General features: G+C 41.4%; 1 pseudogene; it reads right to left on the bottom strand.

The window, feature by feature from the left end:
- Positions 1–12,250: 12,250 nt before the first annotated feature.
- On the bottom strand, positions 12,251–13,861 carry LOC120224984 (annotated as a pseudogene).
- Between the last annotated feature and the right edge of the window lie 1,747 nt (positions 13,862–15,608).

Consider the following 15,608-nt stretch of genomic DNA (forward strand, 5'->3'; position numbering starts at 1 on the left):
TGCTGTTTGTGACCTTTCTCATTGACTGGAATGAGGTCACATTGTAGGTTCTTCAGTTTTTGACACATGGAATCACTTTTGGTTAATTAAAATACACTCACAAAATAGAGTCCTTGAAATGAAGCCTGCTTTCAAGATAATTGCCCAGTGTATTTAGACATGACCAAACAAACACCTTATTTTCCTGCCTTTTGTCTCAACCTCACAAATATTATAGCCCTCAGATTCAAAGTGAGTGTTGTAGAGGATTTTTGTTTTGTTTTTCCCCTTTCATCTCTTTTTTCCTCTTCTCTTAGCTATGGTATTCTAATACACTGACTTCAGCATTCATTCATTCTTTAATTTACATTTATTGAGATTGTCATTAAGCATTAGGGATGCAAAGATTTACAAAGTATGTTTATATAACTCAGTCTAGTCAGACTTTTAAGTAAATAAAAGTAGGGTATTAAGTGCTAAAATAAAAATGTGCCTACAGTATTAGTGGACACAGAAGAAGAAGAGACTATCTCTAATTGGTAGAATCATGAAAGGCTTCACAGAGGGAGCCATGTTTAGGCTGAATTTAGATTGATGAAAAGTTTTCCAGTCTAAAAAAATGAGAAATGTATTGCATATAACAGAAATATTATGATTAAAGGAAGTTATTGAGGTCACAGACTTAATGTCATTCATCTTTTTATGTACAGCACCTAGCTCTGTGTCTGGCATATTATAGGCAATCATAAAATGTTTGTTGTAAAAGAAATATTGTGTATGGAAAACTATAAATACTTTGGTTTGATTAGAGCATAAGGTTAAAGTGAAGGAGGGGTGAGAATGAGGCTAGAAAGGTAGGTTGGTGATAGATTACTGAAGAGCCTTAATACCAAGTTAAGGAGTTTCACCTTTATACAATGATCAGATGGAAGACATGACCAGTTTATAATATAATGTTGGCTGATTTGAGCAGAGGAATAGTAGGTCTGAAAAGACAAATTAGTAGGCTCTATAAGTAGTCCTAGCAGAAGACAAGACAATAGGACCAGCTAAGAATTTATTATAATAGTCCATGGATAAAATGCTTAGTGCCTGAACTAAGTCCTGTGACAGTCAGGACTAAAAGGAAGAAATGAAGGTTAAAGATATTTTAAAGGTGTAATTGTCAGATCATGGTTCCTGAAAGATAATTATGTTAGAAAGAAGAAATCAGTCGAGTGATAGTAACATTCTAGCTTGAGCTTCTCCTGCTTGGATGATCACTTCATTTACATAGTAGGAGAGGAAAAATTAATTTTGGATGGAGCTCTGAAAATAAATTGTTTCAGAGAAAAGAGATTTGAAATAACATGACTAGTAAAACTAGCAGTTGGAGAAATGATTTGAAACGTAGGAAGAGGTGGCTTTGGGGGGGGGTGTGGGGGAGAGGTAGACATTTTCCATTTCCCTTCTCAAATTCCTTCTCTGGCCAGCTCTTGCTACAGGAAGCTAAACTTTATGGATAGTATCACTGGATTCTCTTACTCTCATCTTACCCTTGGAGTTACCAAAGAGAGGTATCAGCAGGAATGAGGGCAAATGGAAAGGTGTATTTGGGTGTTTATTCACCTGATCCCTCCCTGTAAGGCCATGGCTTGGTCATCTATGAGAAGCCCTCAGCTAACATCATCCTCTATGCGGAAAACCTGAAATCCTCTATGTTTTCCCCCTGAGATCAGGAACACGACAGGGATGTCCACTCTCACCACTGTTGTTTAACATAGTGCTGGAAGTCCTAGCATCAGCCATCAGACAACAAAAGGAAATAAAAGGCATCAGAATAGGCAAAGAAGAAGTCAAACTTTCAATTTCCTCAGATGACATGATACGCTACATAGAAAACCCGACAGCCTCCACCAGAAGCCTACTAGAACTGATCCATGAATTCAGCAAAGTTGCAGGGTACAAAATCAACGTACAGAAATCGGTTGCATTTTTATACACCAACAATGAAGCAGCAGAAAGAGAAATCAAAAAACTGATCCCATTCGCAGTTGCGCATAAAACCATAAAATACCTAGGAATAAACCTAACCAAGGATATAGGAGATCTGTATGATGAAAACTATAGAAAACTTATGAAGGAAATTGAAGAAGACATAAAGAGATGGAAAAACATTCCATGCTCATGGGTTGGAAGAGTAAATATAGTGAAAATGTCATTACTGCCCAAAGCAATCTACACATTCAATGCAATCCCAATCAAAATTGCACCAGTATTCTTCTCAAAACTAGAACAAACTATCCTAAAATTTGTATGGAACCACAAAAGACCCAAAGTAATAGCCAAAGTAATATTGAAGAAGAAAACCAAAACGGAGGCATCACCATACCAGACTTTAGCCTCTACTACAAAGCTGTAATCATCAATACAGTATGTTGGCACAAAAACAGGCATACAGACCAATGGAATAGAATTGAGAACTCAGAATTGGACCCAAAAGTATACAGCTAACGTATCTTTGACAAAGCAGGAAACAGTATCCAATGGAAAAAAGACAGCCTCTTTCACAGATGGTGCTGGGAGAACTGGACAGCAACATACAGAAGAATGAAACTAGATCATTTTCTCATACCAGACACAAAAATAAACTCAAAATGGATAAAGGACCTGAATGTGAGATAGGAAACCATCAAAATGCTAGAGGAGAAAGCAGGAAACAACCACCATGACCTCCACCGCAGCAACTTCTTACTTGACACATCCCCAAAGGCAAGGGAATCAAGAGCAAAAATGAACTATTGGGACCTCATCAAGATTAAAAGCTTCTGCACGGCAAAGGAAACAATTCATAAAACTAATAGGCAACAGATGGAATGGGAAAAGATAGTTGCAAATGACATATCAGATAAAGGGCTAGTATCCAAAATCTATAGGGAACTCACCAAACTCCACACCTGAAAAACAAACAATCCAGTGAAGAAATGGGCAGAAGATATGAACAGACACTTCTCCTAAGAGGACATCCAGATGGCCAACAGGCACATGAAACGATGCTCAGCATCCCTCCTCATCAGGGAAATACAAATCAAAACCACACTGAGATACCACCTCACGCCACTCAGGGAGGCTAAAATGAGCAAATCAGAGAACTCTAGATGCTGGCGAGGATGTGGAGAAATGGGCACCCTCCTACTGTTGGTGGGAATGTCAACTGGTGCAGCCCCTCTGGAAAACAGTGTGGAGGTTCCTCAAAAAATTAACAATAGAACTCCCCTATGACCCAGCAGTAGCACTGCTAGCAATTTACCCGAGGGATATAGGAGTGCTGATGCATAGGGGCACATGTACCCCAATGTTCATAGCAGCACTCTCCACAATAGCCAAAACATGGAAAGAGCCTACGTGTCCATCAACGGATGAATGGATCAAGAAGATGTGGTTTATCTATACCATGGAATACTACATGGCAATGAGAAACAATGAAATCTGGCCATGTGTAGCAACATGGATGGACCTTGNGCTACCATATGTTTGCACGCATAGGAGGATTAGGAGGAACTTAACGGAGGACCGTGGGGGAGCAGAAGGGGGGAAATAGTGGGGGAGAGGGAGGGAGGCAAACCATGAGAGACTCTTGAATGCTGAGAAGAAACTGAGGACGTATTGGGTTGGGGGGGAGGGGAAGGGGGGATACGGGCATGGAGGAGGGCAATTGTGGGGATGAGCACTGGGTGTTATATGGAAACCAACTTGACAATAAACTATTAAAAAAACTTGCTGAGTCTTTATAAACTCTTGGTTAAATTCTCCTTAATTCCCTGTTTGACTCTATTTTTTTTTTTGTTGGAACCCTACCTGATACAGTTAGCAATGCAGGTGTTTTTGTTGTTGTTATAAAGTTGTCCAAGATAAATTGGAAAATGAAGGTCTATTAGAAAGCCAATGCGATATAGGAATGTGGTAACATACCTAAAATAAGAGTCAATAAAGTGATTAGAAAACAGTGATCCATGGGTCAAAGGACTGTCTTAGTCCATTTGGGCTGCTATAACAAGTACCATATACTGAGTGACTTGAAAACAAGAAAACATTATATCTCTCAGTTATAGAGGTGGGGAAGTCCAAGATCAAGGCACTGGCACAATAAGTGTCTGGTGAAAGCCCACTTCCTGGTTTATAGACAGGTGTCTTCTTGCTGTGTCCTCACATTGCAGAAAGTGTGAGAGAGCTCTCTAGGGCCTTCTTTTATAAGGGCACTAAGACCAATCCTGACAGCTCCACTCTTATGACCAAATCAACTTCCAAAGACCCTTCCTTTTAATACCATTATCACATTGGAGATTGTCTTACCATGTGAATTTGGGGGAAACACAAACATTCAGCCTATAGTAAGGACTTTTAACAAGAAGGAGTATGATTATAGATTAGATGAAGGGCTGAAAATCCAGACTGACAAGTTATAGGGAGAAAACTTGAAGGCACAAGATAACATTAGATTTAAATTGAGAAATCGAAAGGAACTCATAAGATATTTTCCTTAACAATAAGATATTTTCCATCTTCACCACTGCAGTAGCCTGCATGTTCTCACCTTGACTCCACCAGTGCATTTCTGGAAACATCTAATCTGTGAGTAACTGACCAAATTTTGGTCCCAGATACAGTTTTCCACTACAAGGAATGAATAAATGTGCTGAAATGTGCTGATTCTATGTCTTGAGTAATGAAAAATCAAATATGGTCCTACAGGTCTGTTTATTCCCAAAAGCAAGAGAATGCATGTTTGGAGTGCACAATGACTGCACGTTTCATGTTGGTCGACTGCAGGAGGGGATCTGCAGCCAGGAAAACTCCTGCCCAGATTGACAGGGTTAGAGGTGGTGAATGCACATAAGCACAGTGGAGGCAGGGTGCACTGTTAACAAGGTAGTTGGAGAATGCTTGCACTACACTGGTCACCGCAGATGTGCCTGCACCTAGCCTGGGTGGGGGCGGGTCAGGGAGGAACATAGTGCCTGCCACCTTGTTTGCTCTTGGAGATGTCTCTTAAAGATCCCTCTCTCTCCAGCATAACCTGTGAAATTAGTAAATAAATCTGCTTCCTATATACTCCAGGCATTTTTCAAACTGCTACTTCTGTGTTGTATCTCAGTTGGGGCTGTTTGTTGTGCTGTCTCTTTAAGGATGGGCACGAAGTTTCCTATTGCTCTTCAGCTCTCCCAGTGCAGAGCCTACGGATTTCTAAATTTCCTGGTGTTAAGCTCTGTTGATTGTAAGATATCGCAAAGTCATGTCCCTTCAGTTTTCAAAGCCAAATATTATGGGGTTCTGTCTTCCCAACGTGGGGCCCCCCATGCCTGGGGTGCCTGGCATGGATCTTCTCTCCTCTCTACACCTGCTACAACCCTGTTTCTTGTGGGCAGTCCCTGGGTCCATTTGGCTCCCATCCACATTTCTGCTCTTTTCCTCTCTTCAATGTGGCATCTTCTCATTTACTGTGGAAAGGCAGTTCTCAGTCTTCAGGTTGTTTTCCATGTTATTTACATTGATGTGGGTGTTGTCTAGTTGTATTCAGGGACAAGGGGATCCCAGAATCCTCCTATATGACATCTTTCCTGGAAATCCCCAAGATTTCTTTATAGTTATTTTGCTACTTAGAATATGCCCTTTCATGAGTTTACAGAGAACTCTGTTCAAAAGTTGACAGACTTATTGTCTTCTCTGTGGTTATCAGATTTTTTCATTATCCAAGGCAATTTCAAGGGAGAAAGGTGGATTATTCATCATGTATAGACAGTCAGTGCTCCTCTAATCAAAATCATTTATAAATATTTATTTTTAGATTGGTTCTGCACATTCATTTCTGCTTCATTCCTACACACTAATAATAAATCAGAAGAAAGAAAAATTAAGAAAACAATCCTGTTTATAATTACACCAAAAATAATAAGATACCTACGAATAAAACTAACCAAATAAAAGGAAGACTTATACTCTGAAAACTATGAAACACTGATGCAATAAATTGAAGACAACAAAAGAAATGGAAAGACCTACCATGCTCATGGATTGGAAAAAAATATTATTAAAATGATTATACTACTCAAAGAAATCTACATATTGCAATCCCTATCAAAATACCAAATTGCTGTACACCTGTGTGGTGCAGTCAGTTAAATGTCTGACTTTGGCCCAGGTCATGATCTTACAGTTCACGAGATCAAGTCCCTGTGTTGGGCTCTGTGCCAACCACTCAGAGCCTGGAGCCTTCTTCTGATTCTGTGTCTACCTCTCTCTCTGTCCCTTCCCCGCTCACACACACATACACTCTCTCTCTCTCTCTCAAAAATTAAAATTAAAATTAAAAAAGAATATTAAAAAATACCAACATTGCTTTTTACAGAACTAGAACAAGCAATCCTAAAATTTGTATGGAACCACAAAACATTCTGAATAGCCAAAGCAATTTAAAAAAAAAAAATGCGATGCTAGAAGTATCAAAATTACAGACTTTGAGTTGTATAACAAAGCTGTAGTAATCAAAACTGTGTGGTACTAGCACAAACATAGACACATAGATCAATGGAACAGAATAGACATTCCAGAAATAAACCCAAAATTGTATGGTCAATCAATCTTCAACAAAGCAGGAAAGAATATCCAATGAAAAAGTCTCTTCATCTTGATGAGGTCCCAATCGTTTATTTTTGCTCTTGATTCCCTTGCTTTTGGGGATGTGTCAAGTAAGAAGTTGCTGCGGTGGAGGTCAAGGAGGTTGTTTCCTGCTTTCTCCTCTAGGGTGTTAATAGTTTCCTGTCTCACGTTCAGGTCCTTTATCCATTTTGAGTTTATTTTTGTGCTTGGTGTGAGAAAATGATCTAGTTTCAGTCTTCTGCATGTTGCTGTCCAGTTCTCCCAACACCATCTGTTAAAAAGGCCTTTTTCCATTGGATACTGTTTCCTGCTTTGTCAAAGATTCGTTGGCTGTATACTTTTGGGTCCACTTATGAGTTCTCGATTCTGTTCCATTGGTCTATGTGTCTGTTTTTGTGCCAATACCATACTGTCTTGATGAAGATCAAAACTTCTGCACAGCAAAGGAAACAACCCACAAAACTAATAGGCAACTGACGGAATGGGAAAAGATAGTTGCAAATGAAATATCAGATAAAGGGTTAATATCCAAAATCTATAAGGAACTCACCAAACTCCACACCTGAAAAACAAACAAACCTGTGAAGAAGTGGGCAGAAGATATGAACAGACACTTCTCCCAAGAGGACATCCAGATGGCAACAGACACATGAAACGATGCTCAGCATCCCTCCTCATCAGGGAAATACAAATCAAAACCACACTGAGATACCACCTCACTCCAGTCAGAGTGGCTAAAATGAGCAAATCAGAGAACTCTAGATGCTGGCGAGGATGTGGAGAAACGGGCACCCTCCTACTGTTGGTGGGAATGTCAACTGGTGCAGCCCCTCTGGAAAACAGTGTGGAGGTTCCTCAAAAATTAACAAAATTAACAAAAATTAACAATCCCCTGTGACCCAGCAATAGCACTGCTAGGAATTTACCCAAGGGATACAGCAATGCTGATGCACAGGAGCACATGTACCTCCATGTTCATAGCAGCACTCTCCACAATAGCTAAAACATGGAAAGAGCCTAAGTGTCCATCCATGGACGAATGGATCAAGAAGATGTGGTTTATCTATACCATGGAATACTACATGGCACTGAGAAAGAATGAAATCTGGCCATGTGTAGCAACATGGATGGACCTTGAGGGTGTTATGCTAAGCGAAATAAGTCAGGCAGAGAAGGACAAATATCATATGTTTGCACGTATAGGAGGATTAGGAGGGACTTGACGGAGGAACAAGGGGGAGAAGAAGGGGGGAAATGGTGGGGGAAAGGGAGAGAGGCAAACCATGAGAGACTCTTGAAATCTGAGAAACAAACTGAGGACTGATGGATGTGGGGGGGAGAGGGGAAATGGGCATGGAGGAGGGCACTTGTGGGGATGAGCACTGGGTGTTATATGGAAACCAATTTGACAATAAACTATTTGTAAAAAAAAAAAAAAGGTAAAGAAGTATTCAGAAAAAAAATAAATAAAAGAAAAGAAAGAAAAAGAAAAAGTCTCTTCAAATAGTGTTGTAAAAATTGGATAGCCACATGCAAAAGAATGAAACTGGACCACTTTCTTACACAATACACAAAAATAAATTCAAAATGGACTAAAGACCTAAATGTGAGACCTGAAACCATAAAAATCCTAAAAGAAGAGCACAGACAGTAATCTCTCTGACACCAGCTATGGCACCATTTCTCTAGCTATGTCTCTGGAGGCAAGAGACATAAAAGCAGAAGTAAACTATTGGGACTATATCAAAATAAAAAGTTTCTGTACATCAAAGGAAACAATCAGCAAAACTAAAAGGCTACCTACTAAGTGGGAGAAATCATTTGCAAATGACATTCCAATAAAGGTTTAGCATTCAAAATATATAAAAAACTTCTACAGCTCAACACCCAAAAAACAAATAATCCCATTAAAATATGGGCAAAGCATGAACAGACATTTCTCCAAATAAGACCTCCATATGGCCAACAGGCACATGAGAAGATGCTTAACATCACTCATCATCAGGGAAATGCAAATCAAAACCAAAATGAGATATCACTTCTCATCTGTCACAATGGTTAAAGTCAAAAACAGAAGAAACAAGTGTTGGTGATGATGTGGAGGGAAAGGAACCCTTGTGCTATGTTGGTCAGAATGCAAATTGGTAGGGTCACTTTAGAAAAATAAAACAGTCCATCCATGTTGCTACACATGGCCAGATTTCATTGTTTCTCATTGCCATGTAGTATTCCATGGTATAGATAAACCACATCTTCTTGATCCATTCATCTTGAGGACTGATGGATGTGGGGGGGAGGGGGGGATGGGCATGGAGGAGGGCACTTTGGGGATGAGCACTGAGTGTTATGTAGAAACTAATTTGACAATAAACTATTTGTAAAAAAAAAATAAAATAAAATTAGATACATCAAGTGATTCAGATAAAAAAAAAAAGAAAAAGAAAACAGTATGGAAGTTTTTCAAAAAAATTAAACATAGAAGTACTGGGGTGCCTGGGTGGCTCAGTCAGTTGTCTGCCTCTTGATTTCGGCTCAGGTCATGATCTCAAGGTTTGGTTTGTGGGATTAAGCCATGTGTTGGGCTCCGTGCTCAAAGCATGGATCCTGCTTGGGACCCTCTGTCTCCCTCTTTCTCTGCCCCTCCCCAACTTGTGCATGCTCTCTTTCCCTCTCAAAATAAAGAATTAAACATTTAAAAAATAAAAATAAAAGTACTATATAATCCAATAATTGCAATACTGAATATTTACCTAAAAATTACAAAAAAACCCACCCTAATTCAAGTAGCACCCCTACGTTTATAGCATTACTATTTACAATAACCAAGTTATGGATTCAGCCCAAGTTGCTGTCTATAGATGAATGGATAAAGATGTGGTAGACGTATACAATGGAATGTTTTTCAGGCATTAAAAAGAATGAAATCTTGCCATTTGCAATGACATGGATAGAACTAGATTGTACAATGCTAAGTAAAATAAGTCAGAGCAAAAGACAAATAGCATATGATTTTATTCTTGTAATTTAAGAAGCAAAACAAATGAGCAAAAGGGAAAAAGAAAAGGAGAGACAGGCACTTAACTATAGAGAGCAAACTGATGGTTACAGGGGTAGTGGGGGAGTTGGGGGGCAGTGAGTGAAATAGGTGATGGCAATTAAGGACTGCATTGTGGTGATCATCATCAGATAAAGTATGGAATTGTTGAATCACTATATTGTACACCTGAAACTCACATAACATGATTTGTTCTCGTACTGGAATTAAATTAGAAAAATAAAAAATAAAACAAGACTGGTTCTACTATTTAATCTTGGGCACCCCAGAAAAATGTTTGGTTTGTTTTCTGTCTTTAGACCAATTGTCTAGCCATGGCCCCAGAGTCCCCTCGCCCAAACACCATCATTAAGAAAAAGTAGGTTGCTGGGTCTTTCTTGCGTCTTCACTTTAAAAAATCTCAAAGAAGAAGAGCTGTCTTTTGCCCTTCTCGCTGCCAGAGATTTAGCACTCAGTCATGGCTCTGTTTGCATACTGAGGACATCCCACCCCCTTGCCATGAGGCTTTGCACACAGTGGGTGCAACCATGTGTGTGGATGTGGTGGTGGTCAGAGGAGGGGGCAGGATAGAATTTATTTTGTTGAATTAATGACTGCAGAGAAGTCAGTTATTTTTGCCAGTAATTAAAATGGCCGTGTCTTCAGTGGCAGGGGACCTGAATCCCAATTCTGCTACTTAGAACCTTTATCAATTTGGGTGAGTCGCTTACCTTCCTGGACCTCAGTTTTCTCACCCATCAAATGGGACTAGAACTACTTGCCTTGCATACCCTATCAAATGATGCATACAGTAGTGCAAATGAAAACATATTGGAAATGTTTGTCATGATTTTTCTCCCCTTTAATTTGCTCACTCCTAGCATGCTCTATCATGCTCCAGAGCCCTCATGAGTTAGAGTTGGTGACCATCCATTTGCTCTGGCAACTAATTGTGACACATATTGGGGGTCAGGAATAATTTTGTCCTAGCATTCCTCTGAAAATTCTAGGGAATGTCATCTGGTCCTAGAGATTTAGTGACATCCTCAATTAGGACAGATGCAGGCAAATTTTTGAGAGAGCCAAGATGTTAGATAAATACCCTGACCAACTAGGAATAAATTCAGTAGCTTGAAACAGATTTTTAAGCATACAGGAATTGAAATACACTGGTATTGCATACATGATTTTTTTAAATGTTTTCTTTATTTCTGAGTGAAAGAGACAGCATGAGCAGGGGAGGATCAGAGATAGAGGGAGACACAGAATCTGAAGCAGGCTCCAGGCTCTGAGCTAGCTCTGAGCACAGAGCCCGATGCGGGGCTCGAACCCACGAACCGTGAGATCGTGACCTGAGCCAAAGTCGGATGCTTAACTGACTGAGCTACCCAGGCACCCCTATACATGATTTTTATAGTCTCAAGTCTCCCAAATGTATAGGGCTATAACTATTTTTTTTTAATTTTTAATGTTTATTTTTGAGAGACAGAGCAGCCAGGGGAGGGTTAGAGAGACAGGAAGACACAGAATCTGAAGCAGGCTCTAGGCTCTGAGCTGTCAGCACAGAACCCATGTAGAGCTCGAACTAATGAACCATGAGATCATAACCTGAGATGAAGTCGAACGCTCAACCAAGTGAGCCACCCAGGCACCCCTAGCTTTTTTTTTTTTTTAAATGAGACTAATTCAAGTATTTTGCGTTTCAACAATTATGTTAAATCTTCGGGACCATCCCTTGAAACCACTTTAGTTCTCTAGGACATTTAGCAATGTTTCTAGTGTTCCATTCAAGGAATAAAATTTTTGGTCCAGGGGAGAGAGATCCTCATGTCTGATGATGGAAAGTGGCTCAGATTCCTGGATAACTCTCTGGGCAAGCCAGCAGCACACTGCAACTACCCCCCACCATCCTGTTCCTTCTGGGAAGTCTGAAGGTGTCATAACCTCACCTGTTGGATATTTCTGTTCTTCCTCTTTGTTACTGTATCCCTGTCACTACTGCTGCTGATGACACTGACCTTGGGGCTAGTGATGTCCACAATAACAATCACTGGTGCTGGAGGCTGTATTACCCCACCCACATGTGATGGAGGAGATGCAGGCTGGGATGCTGTGCACTAGGGTGCAGCAGGAAGTTATGTTCTCCTTGCTGCCCTTGGACCTATGGAGAGAGCAGAAGGCCTGAAAGGAAGAAACCTCACATGTGGAGATGCTTCTCACAAGAGACTGGTCCTGTTTACCCTTCTGGGAGGAGGCAGTACTGGTTGGTTGTTGCTGAACACCATGTAGGTCATGTCCATATTTAAGGACTGGCCACTGGAAGGGTCACATGGCTAGTCAGTAGCACAGACTGCTGGGTGATATGGTTGAGCATGCACGTTCTTCCAGTTGGTCAACTGTTGGGTGCCGGCCATGGTTTCCAGAATTACAGTCATGTGCTGCACTAAAAGTGTGGTTGGCCACTCTAGTCACATGCTGCCACTCTAGGGAAAGCAAGATTTTCTGAGACTGAATTGGTCAGGCCTGATGGGCAAGTAGGCCTGGTTGGAGCTGAAGACACTGGCTCCTGGGGCTTGAGTGACAATGGTAACCATTTTTCATTCACATGAAATTGCCAGCATGTTTAGAAGGAGATAGCTGCAATCCTAACAGCCTGGGTGGACACATGATGATGGCTTGATAGAAGGAGTCAGGCTGGGCACAGTTCTGGGCTGTTCCTATCCGCAGGGGTATGCAATGCTGGGCCACTGCAGTCATCAATGCCTCTGAGGGCTGGTAGAGTACAGATTGGTAGTTTAGGAGACTTCAGGGTTGGCTAAGAAAATAGTGGCACTGGTAGAGATGGGAGCCTCGTTCTGGGCACTGTTCAGATAGTTGTTGATCCTGGTGAAGTTGGTGGATGTGCTGGGGGCCACATGCATGATCATGGTGGTTTTGCCTGGGTTCACAGTTTCATACATATTCAGCCAGTGCTTGTAAACCTCCATGATCTGGAAACATTTGATTTGTGCATATCAGGAAAAAATCAAGTAAGTGTGTCAGGGTTTCAGTTGGAGTGATTCTCAGCATCTATGGTCAATATCTTCTTTAATAGATTAATGAACTCCCACTGGTCTGCCTTTTTCACAAACATGTCACTCCCTTCTAAATCTATTGTCATGTTCACTTGGGCCATATCATTTAAATAGTTGAAAATGTACTTCCTTGCTTCTTTCTATTTAACCTCCATTTCTGCTTCATGGTCCTCAGGTGTCTTCAGCCTCCACATAGGATATGAAAAGTCTTTGTCACAGTTGAAGAGCCTAGTCGTCTTTGTCCCTGCACTTAACAAATATTTATCTGGCAAGCTCTGTTTTTGTGAGATATACCAAATCCGATTACATTGGGAAGCTCCTGGGTAGAGTGGCCAGCCCAGGAATAGCTCTGAAATGACACAGCCCAGGGACCACATATCAGTTGCCTCACAACATGGTATGGGATGATGTCAGGAGCCCTGTCACATCTGGGTTCCAGGTAGGTAGAACACATAGACTTGGACACATGCCTGGCTGAATCAAAGTCAATGACCTTTACTCTGTAGGGTTATCTAGATGGGTCTCCCAGCATGCTGTTTTCTAGTTTGAGGTCAGCATGGATAAGATTTAATTAAGCATTTTAGTTTCATCAGAGATGTGGCTCCCTGCTGGAGGCCTGCACAAATGTATCTGAATGGCAATGAGCTAAACGTGCTCTGCTTCAAAAAGTCATAGAGGTCCCCCTCCAACACCTCAAAAACCAAGCATGTGTGATCTTTGTGCTGGCAGCAGTCATAGACACAGACAGAGTTGCAGTACTCAGCTCTCCTGCTCTCAAGGGGGCCAGGATGCTCACCTCAGTCCGACCTTCCCAGGCACATGAGGGTGGCTCTTCAGGATTTTGATGGCTACAATTTCACTGGGGCTCCATTTCTAGCACTTGACCCCTTGCTAAACATCCCTTGGCCCAAGAACTCTAACATTTCCTAATTATGGGTCATAGAGCACCGTACTTCATGCTAGACGAGCTGAGAATCACCTTCACTGTTGGAGCCACTGTTTTTGGAGGTGGTGGTCATTGTGATGGCAGTGGCTACCATAGCCCCACTTGCATTATTCTGAATCATGGATGGATGCTCTTTGATGATCTGCACACTCCTTATGTTTCTGTCTCCTCACTCTTATGCTTGAGTCCACAATTTTGTTAGGTATGAGGAAGGCTCACAGTGCTTCAACACATTAGGTTATATTGAGACAGTTAGGGGTCATGGGACCGAGCCAAAAGTAGAAAACACTATGCACCTGGGGCACTTTCTGTTGGCTGTTGCTGTTAAACTGCTTCTCTTAGGGCACAGAATGAGGATGCAGCCCCATATAGAAGCCAGACTTCGGATAGGACCCTGGCTCCATGAAGGGTCAATGAGCTATCTGAATTGTCTGCCAGTATCAACCAATCAGGATGAGTGGACATTCTCTATGAAAGCAGGGCATCCCCTCTGGTCAGGGAGGCTAGCCTGATTATTTATTCTCTCTTGATGCTGGGTCTTGCTTCAGCTCCAGCCCTTGAGTTTTGGAGTCTGGCCTCATTTCTATTGTCTGGCTGAGAAACTGACCCCTGCGAAAACGTAGTCTACCTAGGACTTGTCCAGTGACTTAAGTGCTATGTTGTAATGGTACAGCTCTGTGCCAGGTGCTTCCTGGGAAGATGATGGTCCTCTCCTAAGGTAGACTTGGGTTTGGGATGACAAGGAGGTGCTGATGGTTGTGGTTGGCTGGCTGAGAGAGACCATGCTATGTCCTTGCTCTGGCTGAACACTTTGCTTTGGGAGCCATACTCAGTCATGTTCGGATTGGAACTCGGCTCTGCTTTCAGTTTCTTCACACCACAAAAAGCCCTTGATTTAGGGTGTGAGGGGAGAAAACTTGAACATGCAAGCTTAACCTTTGTACATGAGGGCCAATGAGGTGGGTGACTGAGAATGATGGCTCCAGAAAAGGAAACGGTGAGCAAGCTTGGCCCACTCACTCCAGCCTCAGACTCTGTCACCTTGATCCTGTGCTTCCATGCTTGGCCACCACCACAAAGATGGGGTCCTGAGTGCAGTTCTGAGGCAGGCAAGTGGGCACAGCATTTTCTGCGTGGGTACGCACTGGGGCAGTGTTAGTGGCAGCCAGTGCCCAAACAGTGCTTGACTGGATCTCAGCTCTTGTGGTTATCAATTTTCTATAGATGTCTTCATGTATCTCTGTGTACATTTAATGTTAATCTTGGCTTTCCCCCCAATCTTTTTTCAAATTCATTTTAATGTTTGAATATATTAAAATAGTCACATGGTTATAGAAATTAAAATTATTTTATTAAAAAATGTTTAATGTTTATTTTTGAGACAGAAAGAGAGAGAGTGCAAGCGGGGGAGAGGGGCAGAGAGAGGGAGACAGAGCTCATAAATGGTGAGATCATGACCTGAGCCAAAGTCAGACGCTGAACCAACTGAGCCACCCAGGCACCCAGTAAATTAAAATTATTTTAAAAGTACTTACAAGACAGTGGATTTGCACCTGGCTCCAACTGAAATGATTTTTAAAAATCAATAATTTGCATGAAATGATGGTAGTCAAGGTATTGAGCTTCAGGGAGTGGAAGATAGTTACAATGAGCAATTGGAAATGAGCACCAAACTGATTATTGCTCCAGCTTAGTTTCTAGAGGGAATTTTGAGGACACAGCACAAAGGAAAGAGGAATTCAGATAAGATGAAATTGAGAGCCAGGGAGTGTGAGGCAGTTACATTCTCAGGACAGATTCCTGGAGAAGAGAGAGAATTCCAGAGATGTGAATAAAGTCTCCCTCCAGTAGAATACTGATAATCACAGGTAAATGAGGAAACTACCTGAGGCTATGGAAGAAGTAACAGAAAAAAATTAGAAGCAACAATCGCTGGGGA

Source organism: Hyaena hyaena, unplaced genomic scaffold (assembly GCF_003009895.1).
Source record: "Hyaena hyaena isolate Hyena2069 unplaced genomic scaffold, ASM300989v1 scaffold_1295, whole genome shotgun sequence".
Taxonomy (NCBI): domain Eukaryota; kingdom Metazoa; phylum Chordata; class Mammalia; order Carnivora; family Hyaenidae; genus Hyaena; species Hyaena hyaena.